The 11,551-nt window shown below is 42.8% G+C and overlaps 1 pseudogene; it reads left to right on the top strand.

The window, feature by feature from the left end:
* The first annotated feature begins 9,989 nt into the window (after nucleotides 1-9,989).
* LOC126204883 (5S ribosomal RNA) lies at nucleotides 9,990-10,107 on the top strand (annotated as a pseudogene).
* Nucleotides 10,108-11,551: the final 1,444 nt, after the last annotated feature.

An 11,551-nucleotide genomic window follows, 5' to 3' on the forward strand; every position in this document is an offset into this window, starting at 1 on the left:
AACCAATTTGATTGTATTATCATTGTATAAAAGTAAAAATTTGGGATTATGTATTTTTTGTCTCAATAAAATTCGGCTTAGTCTTTAATTATGTGAAACTGTATGAGAGAGTTGAAGGTTGGAAATTGTTGTTTTGACATTTTGCTGCAGCTTATCTATTTGTAGTAGATTATCCTGTTAGTCAATCCTACATAATCTTGCAGTCACTACGTTGTAGTATTTGTGTTATTTATACTTAGGGTCACTACTGTGTAATTTAATCAGAAAATTTGACCTTGTTCCTATACTCAATCAACTGAGATGAAGAGTAATTATTTTAGTCCCATTATATGGTAATGGTTACTGGTATGTATCTCTGGAAGGAAAACACATAGAAATTATAATTAATATAGATTTTTACGAAGAACACTAGAAACATTTTGTAATCCTATGAAATACTACAGAATAACATCAAATCTTGAATCTAGCAGCAACCAATAGAATGTTTATCTTATCTGTTTCTATAAATATTACCAAATATGGACAGTCCTAGAGAAAATAGAGGGACTAAAAAGCTATAAGTGGTTGATGAATCTCTGGAACTAGCTCCATCCTGAAATGGTAAAATGCACACAATGCTACAACGAAATAAACTGCATGTAAAATGAAGTAGTTAACAATCTATTACATATAGCCACATGCAAACACGTCTTCTCGTCACTATAGGCCCTCTCCATCTAATTGGAGAAAACTATTATCATTAACTATGGTGTCATTAGTGATTAAAATGCATTTTTGTGAGAGGTTCTTAAGTTATTGCTAGATGAAGAACATCTTATAGACATAGCTGTATGGAAGAAAATAAATCAAACCTACAGGAGTCTCAACAGCATCATAATTTGTGTGTGCGTGTAACCAGTAAGTATGTCTGTATTATCTCTTTGTTTGCAAGTACAGTAACAGGATTCAACCAAAGTTGAGGTCAGATAAGGGAAAACAGAATATATAAGCAGGAATTTCATTTACAGCAACGAACTTAGTTTTCAGGTACGTGAACGTGTGGAGTTAGTGTTGTAAAATGCCAATGGAATTCTGTTCATCAAATCCTTTTGTTTATGTGAGACATCCTCTGGTTGTACTTTAAAACGACTAAAAATCTCAGTTTGCTCCAGTAAACCCATGTAAAACCCTTTCACTAACTTATATAGAAACTTACAGTTCCTATCCATATGGGCTATGGTACGTCTGGAAGCCTACACATGCATAATGAAAGCTGAATCACTGGATCTGTTGGTGTACTCTTGAAACTTGGTCTAAACCTGCCTTCCTGTTTGACCTACACGGAATTTATTACGTTGCTCCAAATCGATTTTATTAACTCCTGCCTCTTCGAATACTAATTTTTTAACAGGGCTGTCTTTTACCAAAGCATTGGCATTATTCTGAGTCTGAAAGGCAACTGAGACATTAGGTCTGTTAAAAATCGTATATTTGATGTGAAATGTTTGCATTTATGGAAAAGTGCGATAATGGTTCTTCTAATTTGTATTAATTGTTGAGAGTACCATTTCTCTAGAATTTATGGTCTTCTTCATCTTAACCTTCTTTTTTGTTAGCCTGTCAACAAAGTAGGATTCATACTCATTGCTCGTTCCTACATACTTTAATGTATTTATCTCTGTGTTTAACTGTTCACCTATCACAGGGATTTTTGGTGTTCATTCAAACACAGAATGGAAATATGCATGTTTGTGTTGATAGGATGATAAGAAGTTTAATGAATAATAATGTCTGATGTAGTTCATAACATACAAGTTTTAAGGTGCAAGCATCATGTGTGTTATTGGCGATCATGTCCTCTCATAAGTATGATCATAAAAACAGATATATATATTTCTTCACTACGTGGGTGCTGCAGTTCTTAACATGTCTATTTAGGCCCATGTTTTAGAGGCTTATACTGAAGTAAAGATGATCATCTACTTAAGTGTGACAGCATCTATCACCTGAGGTGTTAGTTTCACGTACCTGATGGCACGATTTGGTCCTCACGGAATTGAGACGATATTACTCATCGCCCAAAGTTCAAAGACCATGTAAACAAGCACTTACCGTTCAAATTTTAAATAGATGATTTGAGGTAAAGATCGTAGTGTACTTGGGATTTACACCATCTATTATCATTGTCGAGGTTTCGTGACGTTTGTCGCACTTATGTGTCAACTGATCGATAAGAGTTACAGAACCTACCCCGTTAAAGGTTGTTCGTTACACCTTATACAGCAATATCTAAAAGGTTACCTTCCTTTGGATTACATTTACTTGTGGGCTTTTTGCTGAAAGCCACTATTAAACAATAAATAAGGTACGGAAGCTACCTTCACTGTCTGATATATAGACTAATCCCCGTAACATACGGATAGATAAGTTTAATCGTATGATGACTTGTCTACACATGCTAAACTGATATCATTCTACAGAGCTTTTGCTGTCGGCTCCTGTTTCTGTCAAATAGTACTTTAATACGATTTGGTCGTCATGTTAACGTAATTTTAAGGTTGTAAAGCGTTAATGGTTATTACAGACTATCGGTAAATACTTTTGGACGTTTCTTACACTTCTGTTGCCTTTGTCGATCTAAACGCATAATAAATTCGTCTATAATTAACAAATAGTATAACGGTCGTAAAGATATGCTCTATTGCAGTCCTTGAAACTGAGTTTTTTCTTATTTTTTAGTTGAGATAAACATCTTTGCTTTAATCTCTGTAACACAGACGTCGAAATACCACATTATAACAGGTTATGCATTTATGTTGGTGTTTAGAGAAAGGACGCCCTGTCATTTGTATATTCATGTTATTGTCATCTTCGACATGAGCAAAGAACATTTGTAACCTCTTAGCTACTCATACTTTGTATGTATTTGTGTGTCTTTGATGGTCAAGTAGTGTTTGTACCTTTGACAGTTATAACATGTTAATTTTTAGGTGTGGAGTTATCACCAAGTGGACATTACCGTAACTGTGCCAACATACAGAACGTTTATGCGGACTGCGTTAAGAGAGACTCTTGTGACAGTTACGTATGTTCTATATTTGGTTGTGTTACGTTTCACGAAAATATATTTTTGATCCATTAGTGTACACTGTATGACTATGGTTTTAAGTGACCTTTCTTATTCGCCGATTTTCTATGATGATTGTGTATATTCTACATCCGTCTTTCTGTACCTTACAGTTTTCTCCGGTGATGATGCTTGTAATATCCGAAACAGGTAGAAAATTAACATACAATTGTACAGATGATGGCACAAATAGGATTTTTTGCAATGGTTCACATTTAGTCAATAATTTGTGAAATGAGCCCATGAATGCACAGACCTTGGCGAAAACCGCACTCCTCCAAAATCCTATTCTACAACCGGTAGAGGAATCCGATTGCTCTGTCCGTCTCACGCTCCGATCAGTCTAAGATTCTGGCCTGAGTACTGAACAGTCCAGAGCTCCCTGCTCCCATCTTACTTTGTCCCATCCGACCTCGGAGTGGAGTCAGCAGCATCAGAAACACCGCCGATCGAGACTCCTTTTCAAACACGACAGCAGGGCTAGCGCGACAGACTGGGTCAGGCAGGAAACAATTTGTGCGAAGAATTGCAGATTCATGACACAATTTATTGCCTTTTCTACTTTTCACTATCGTACCCCGATCAAACAAGGAAGATGAGACAGATAAAATTCCATTCGAAATTCCTAAAATAATCGGGTATGGGCAATCAAACGATTATTCTAATTAGTATGTAGAACCTACGAGACTGGAAACATCCCAGAGGACATTCGAAAGAATATCGTTTACACAATCCCTATGACGGCAAAGGCTGGTAAACGACTGCACCGTCCATTTGAAAGCACACTAATCCAAATGTCTGACAAGATTAATTTATAGTAGAAAGTAGAAGGAAGCTGACTATTTTTTGATGACCCTCAGTTGCCTTTAGGAAAGATAAGGCACCAAGAAGTCTGTGCTGACGTGCTTGACAAGTGGTTCAACTCTTAGGAAAAATGAAGGCACTTTGACAGGTGTTATTGATCTGTAGAAAGGGTAGAATAATGGAAGACAGTACAAATACACGAAATCTTCTGAAGAATAAGGATAACCTATAGGGTCTGACTAATAATATACTATATATTCAGGACAATACGTCCTCTATTTCGTAGTGTCTGATCTCACGTCGTTCAAAAATGTTCAAATGTGTGTGAAATCTTATTGGACTTAACTGCTAAGGTCATCAGTCCCTAAGCTTACACACTACTTAACCTAAATTATCCTAAGGACAAACACACACACCCAAGCCCGAGGGAGGACTCGAACCTCCGCCGGGGCCAGCCGCACACTCCCTGACTGCAGCGCCTGAGACCGCTCGGCTAGTACCGCGCGGCGATCTCACGTCGTGCGTCTGTTCACTGACACATTATTTTCGTATACAGCGGGGTCGTTCACGCCTACCAAACCCTACGTTGCGAGGCTATCGCCGACGTTAGAAGGTTAGCTCATTGAGACCGTACTTAAATATCCTACTGTTGGCTGTGAATTCAGGTTTATCGCATAACATCTAGAATGGCTAACTTATCGTGTATGATGGTTGGATATGGAAGAACAAAAAGCAGTCTTCTAAAGGTAGAGTAACACCACAGGTTATACACAGTCGTGCCGTTAGTCCTTATTTTTTTGAGGAGCACTCAGCTAACCTATTTTCGTTACAGTTTTTCTTTTCATGTTGCATCATATGCATCGGGAAATGAGACCAAGTCCTTGCCCGAAGTCTCATAGGGGCATTACCTGACAATAAGAATATTACAGCACAAGGTTTGATTATGGAAGGATGAGGAAGGAAATCTGTCGTTCCCCTTTCAGATGAAGCGGCACGGCAACTGCCTTAAGCCTTTTAAGGAAATAGAGGGAAACACAAATATGGATCGCCATACGGGGAATTGAACCATCGTCCTCTTGTGTGCAAAATAGCACGCTTTAATTTTTTTCCACTGAACTCGTGGAACACTCTACATTTAAGAGCCTTTTATTAGCCAAAATGTTAACTCAGTGCATTAATATAGTAAGGCAGCAGAGCAAGTAATACTAAGAAACTTCAAGCGAGTGCAACTCTTGATTTGATTGGGCTGGGCTTATAAAATGGTATGCAGTGAGCTATGGAGGAGAGGTATAGGGCATGTTAAAAAACCCGACGGATGAAAGTCACAACACCAAGAAAGACTTGCGAAACATAAACGAAAGTTGATAAGCGTGTTTCTGCATCTCAAAGATGATGTCCGTTCAAATTTCGCGACAGTCGGGTCATAGGGAGCAATTCACATTTGCTTTAAGTACACGCTGTAACGGTCGTGTGCGTTAGTTACCTTTGAGATTGGACATGGGGAAATTATGTTAGTCAAAAATGCCTTTAAGTCACCCAAGACTCCACTATCAAGACCTCACTTAGTTTGAACGAGGTCGTATAATAGGGCTTCGAGAAGCTGGATGTTCCTTCTGCAATATTGCAGGAAGACTTGGCACTAATGTGGCTAGTATACATAAGTTAGCAGCGGTGGTCACGGGAAGGTACGTTTACAAGAAGCCGGCTTCTGAAGGGCCAAATGCCACTACCCAGAGGGAAGACCATGGGGTTCGGCGTATGACTCTGACGCATCGTGACGCATCATCAGCAGCAATTTAAGCAGCAGTTGGCATCACAGTGACAAAGCAAAATGTTAGAAATCGGTTATTTCAAGGACACCAAAACGCTCGTCCACATTCCGCTGTTGTAACCTAATATGCTCTACAGAATGTCGACATGTTGCCTTGGACTGCTCGATCACCAGACCTGTCTCCAATCGAGCAAATATGGGACATAATTGGACGAAAACTCCAGCGTCAACGGCAAACAACATTAACTGTTCCTGTACTGACCGACCAAGTGCAACATCCACGGAGCTCTATCCCACAAACTAACATCTGGTATCGGTGCAACGCAAAGCATGCACGTTTCCATGTTTGCGTTGAACATTCTGGCGGTTACCTCGGTTACTGACGTACCAGCATTTCACATTTGCAATGCTTTATCAAGCAAGTACTATAACCTGTGGTCTTGCGATGTTAATCACTTAAATGCACTGTTGTTGTTGTTGTGGTCGTCAGTCCTGAGACTAGTTTGATGCAGCTCTCCATGCTACTCTATTCTGTGCAATCTTCTTCATCTCCCAGTACCTACTGCAGCCTACATCCTTCTGAATCTGCTTAGTGTATTCATCTCTTGGTCTACCTCTACGATTTTTACCCTCCACGCTGCCCTCCAATGCTAAAATTGTGATCCCTTGATGCCTCAAAACATGTCCTACCAACCGATCCCTTCTTCTAGTCAAGTTGTGCCACAAACTTCTCTTCTCCCCAATCCTATTCAATACCTCCTCATCAGTTACGTGATCTACCCACCTTATCTTCAGCATTCTTCTGTAGCACCACATTTCGAAAGCTTCTATTCTCTTCTTGTCCAAACTAGTTATCGTCCATGTTTCACTTCCATACATGGCTACACTCCATACAAATACTTTCAGAAACGACTTCCTGATACTTAAATCTATACCCGATGTTAACAAATTTCTCTTCTTCAGAAACGATTTCCTTGCCATTGCCAGTCTACATTTTATATACTCTCTACTTCGACCATCATCAGTTATTTTACTCCCTAAATAGCAAAACTCCTTTACTACTTTAAGTGTCTCATTTCCTAATCTAATTCCCTCAGCATCACCCGATTTAATTTGACTACATTCCATTATCCTCGTTTTGCTTTTGTTGATGTTCATCTTATATCCTTCTTTCAAGATACTGTCCATTCCGTTCAACTGCTCTTCCAAGTCCTTTGCTGTCTCTGACAGAATTACGATGTCATCGGCAAACCTCAAAGTTTTTACTTCTTCTCCATGAATTTTAATACCTACTCCGAATTTTCTTTTGTTTCCTTTACTGCTTGTTCAATATACAGATTGAATAACATCGGGGAGAGGCTACAACCCTGTCTCACTCCTTTCCCAACCACTGCTTCCCTTTCATGCCCCTCGACTCTTATAAGTGCCATCTGGTTTCTGTACAAATTGTAAATAGCCTTTCGCTCCCTGTATTTTACGCCTGCCACCTTCGGAATTTGAAAGAGAGTATTCCAGTTAACATTGTCAAGAGCTTTCTCTAAGTTTACAAATGCTAGAAACGTAGGTTTGCCTTTTCTTAATCTTTCTTCTAAGATAAGTCGTAAGGTTAGTATTGCCTCACGTGTTCCAACATTTCTACGGAATCCAAACTGATCTTCCCCGAGGTCCGCTTCTACCAATTTTTCCATTCGTCTGTAAAGAATTCGCGTTAGTATTTTGCAGCTGTGACTTATTAAACTGATAGTTCGGTAATTTTCACTGCACTGCACTGCACTGATATCCAAAATTAAAGCAACAAACGGAAATTTTGCAAGATGTCATGTCTCATGCTGAGGCAATGACGCCCATTCTTCCTGCAGAGCTGCACGCAGTCTTGGAGAGTAGAGGATGGTGGATGCTGACGTGATGCAAGTCATCTCCCTAGTGCATCCCAGACATGCTCTATGGGATTCCAATCGGGAGAGCGAGCAGGCCACGCCATGGGTGCAATATCTTCCGTATCCAAGAAAACGTCAACCACGTGTGCTCTATAAGGTCGAGCATTCTCGTCCATCAGCACGAAGTTTGGGCCCACAGCACATTGCAAAAATGACAAATGAGAGTCCAAGAGTACGTCGCAATACCTGACAGCAGTTAAATCTTGCCGATTCATCCGTAAAATTTCACGAATAGGAGTTCGAGTGGTAAACATAATCCCAGCCCACACCATTAGGGATCCTTCTCGGTATCGGTGTCCTTCCACAATGTTTACGTCCAAAAATCGTGTTCCACTTTCCCTCCGCACGCGAATCCATCGAGAAACGCTCTCCAGACTAAATCGGAGCTCATATGTAAAAACAACATTGGCGCACTACTCGACCACCTAGGTACCATGTTGATTACTCCACTGTGGACGTTCCCTTCTGTAAATACGCGTCAGAGGTGGACCTACAGCAGGTCTTCGACAGTAAAGGCCACTCTGCCGAAGCCTTCAAAAAATGGTTCAAATGGCTCTGAGCACTATGGGACTCAACTGCTGAGGTCATTAGTCCCCTAGAACTTAGAACTAGTTAAACCTAACTAACCTAAGGACATCACAAACCTCCATGCCCGAGGCAGGATTCGAACTTGCGACCGTAGCGGTCTTGCGGTTCCAGACTGCAGCGCCTTTAACCGCACGGCCACTTCGGCCGGCCCGAAGCCTTCTGCACACCGCCGACCGGAGTGGCCGTGCGGTTCTAGGCGCTACAGTCTGGAACCGAGCGACCACTACGGTCGCATGTTCGAATCCTGCCTCGGGCATGGATGTGTGTGATGGACTTAGGTTAGCTAGGTTTAAGTAGTTCTGAGTTTTAGATGACTGATGACCTCAGAAGTTAAGTCGCGTAGTGCTCAGAGCCATTTGAACCTTCTGCACACCGTTTGCCTCGATACAACACGTCCAGTGGTTCCTGCAAGATCGGATGTTAGTTGCCGTGCAGTGCTAACGCGGGTACAGTCCTTCCCGTACAGTCAAATGAGGATTCTCTCTCTTCTGAAGTAGTGTGCCCTGCCCTGGTCTTCGGGATACAGTTTCGGTCTCTATAAACTGTCGCCACATCCGAGAAACAAAGAAACGATTCACACTAAGTCATCGGGCCACATCACTTTGCGACTGTCCCGCTTCCATTCTTTCAATGATCCTCCACCGCAGAGAGTCTGGTAGGCATCTTCTCTGTGCCACACTGCACCGTCTGTGACTGAGTACACAGCGATTGTGGATGTTGGGCTACCGGGCAAACACTACCTCGTTTCATAGATACCCTAACGTCATCGTTGGCATACTTGTCCGTTGACCCGAATGCCATCTTCCGTGCAGAACAAGATCGTACGAACATCTGGTTGACAGTTTGTATGATTATATAGTGAATTAGGCACAGGACTGGGAATTAATGGTTTGTTGCTTTAATTTTGGACGCCAGTGTGCGTTACTAGGACAAATGTGTTCCCCAAATTTCATTACTCTCCATGAATTACTTCTTGATGTTGATATTTCTCTTCGCCAGTGTATGTACGTAGAGGCGAAGGTTAATATGAGAGAGGAACACCTAGAGGACGGCAGGCACCAGCTGATTGACGCTTTACTTGAAAACTGATGCGTTGCTTCCACACGAGAGAATAGCGCCTTGCCGCCGGGCTATTCCGGACGTGCTGACCACACGGCTGCTCGCTGCTGCTCCCGGCTGGTGAGATGTGTACTCCGCGATACGCAAGGGCCAATTACAAGAGGCCTCGGCCGGCCGGCGCTGCTTCTGGAACAATGTTGGGCCGGCCGTGAGATACGGCGCCTTCTTCGCCGCCGCCATTGTCTCCGGCGCGCGCTCCCCACACTCCGCCATCCACCGCCGGCCCCTTTGTCTCGCGGCGCGCTGCAGCGCGCTGCATTATGTTCGGCGCCCCGGCAGGGCCAGCTTGTCCGAACGCGCGATTTATCTGGCGCCATTATTGCGCTAACAAGTCTCGCAGGACGCCTGGCCGGTGCTGTTTTTCCGCTTTTTCTTCAGCGGAGGAGGAGAGTCCCATCCTCCAGTTGCGCTACCGAATGGCTACGCCTCGGGCTACGGTCTTCGTGAGCCGCTTGAAACGTAGCTGTTCGACGCTTTCCACACTGACCAAAATGGAAATTGTTACACCACGATCGCTTTGACCGAACGCTATCGAACTCCAGTATTTCCATATCTTTGAGATATGTTGATTAACATTTCAGCTTTCTGTGGGCTTATTTTCAATATTTTCACAACAGAAGAAAGTCTATCCTACAAATTAAGAAATGTATCAGTATAAACTGGAGCCAACGGCCTTGCCGCAGTGGTAACACCGGTTCCCGTCAGATCACCGAAGTTAAGCGCTGTCGGGCTGGGCTAGCACTTGGATAGGTGACCTTCCGGTCCGCCGAGCGCTGTTGGCAAGCGGGGTGCACTCAGTCCTTGTGGGGCACTGAAGAGCTACTTGATTGAGAAGTAGAGGCTCCGGTCTCGTAAACTGACATACGGCCGAGAGATCGGTGTGCTGACCGCATGCACCTCCATATCTGCCTCCAGTGACGCCTGTGGGCTGAGGATGACACGCCTGCCGGTCAGTACCGTTGGGCCTTCCAATGCCTGCTCGGACGGAGTTGTATCTCGAAGGGTACATATCGTTAATATTCCATACAAAGTTTCAGTTGATGATATCAAGCCATGACGATACTACTCTGACATATTTTAACACACATCACGGAATAACCTACTTGGCAAGCTAACCACATTAAAATGGGGAGCTAATCCAAAAGTTGAGCGCTGTCGGACTGGGCTAGCGCTTGGATGGGTGACCTTCGGGTCTGCCGAGCGCTGTTGCCAAGTGGGGTGTACTCAGCCCTTGAGAGGCAAAGTGAGGAGCTACTTGATTGAGAAGTAGCGTCTCCGATCTCGTAAACTGACATACGGCCGGGAGGGCGGTGTGCTGACCTCATTCCCCTCTATATCCGCATCCAGTGACGCCTGTTTGCTGGGGATGAGAAGGCGGCCGCTCGGTACGTTGGGCCTTCATGGACTGTTGGGGAGGAGTTTAGTTTAGTTATCAGTACAAACTGAGGCGACAAAAGTCATGGGTTACCACATACTATCGTGCCGGATCTACCTTTGCCCGGCGTAGTGAATCAACTGGACGTGGCATGGACTCTATAGCCATTGGAAGTACCCTGCAGAAATACTTTGACCCATGCTGCCTTTACAGACGTCGTTATTGCCAAAGTTTTGCAGGTGCTGGATTTTGTGCACGAATAGACCTCTCGATTACGTCCTATAAATATTCAATGGGATTCATGTCAGGTGACATGCGTGGTGAAACCATTCGTCCGAACTGTCCAGAATATTAGAAGTAATTTTAAAAGTAGGGCAACCACAGCTAAAATAATTATACGTGATTGCTTGAAACTTTATACGGCGAGAAGTATTTTTTAAATACAGGTGTTAAAACTATTAAAATGAAACTGAATGACATGTCCAATGACCCGCTTTAGCTGTATTTGTTCAGGTCACTATTGAGTTGCATCTTCTGATACAAATGTAAATGCTGTGTCATAGATTACACAATGCCGCAGTTTAACATATGATATAGCATTTACATTTGCAGTAGAAGATGCAAATCAAACGTTGCGAAACTGGTTGTGAGGACAGCTACAGCAAATCATTGGGCATTTGATTCACTTTTGTTTTAATAGTTTGAACACCTGTATTTAAAAAAGAAACTGTGCACTGTATGAGGCGTCAGGGAATCATGTCCAGAATGTTCTTCAAATCAGTGGTGAACAATTGTGGTCCGGTGTCATGGCGCATCGTTGTTTGGGAAGTCCAACAGTGACTACAAATGGT

Source organism: Schistocerca nitens, chromosome 9 (genome assembly GCF_023898315.1).
Source record: "Schistocerca nitens isolate TAMUIC-IGC-003100 chromosome 9, iqSchNite1.1, whole genome shotgun sequence".
NCBI classification, from domain to species: Eukaryota; Metazoa; Arthropoda; class Insecta; order Orthoptera; family Acrididae; genus Schistocerca; species Schistocerca nitens.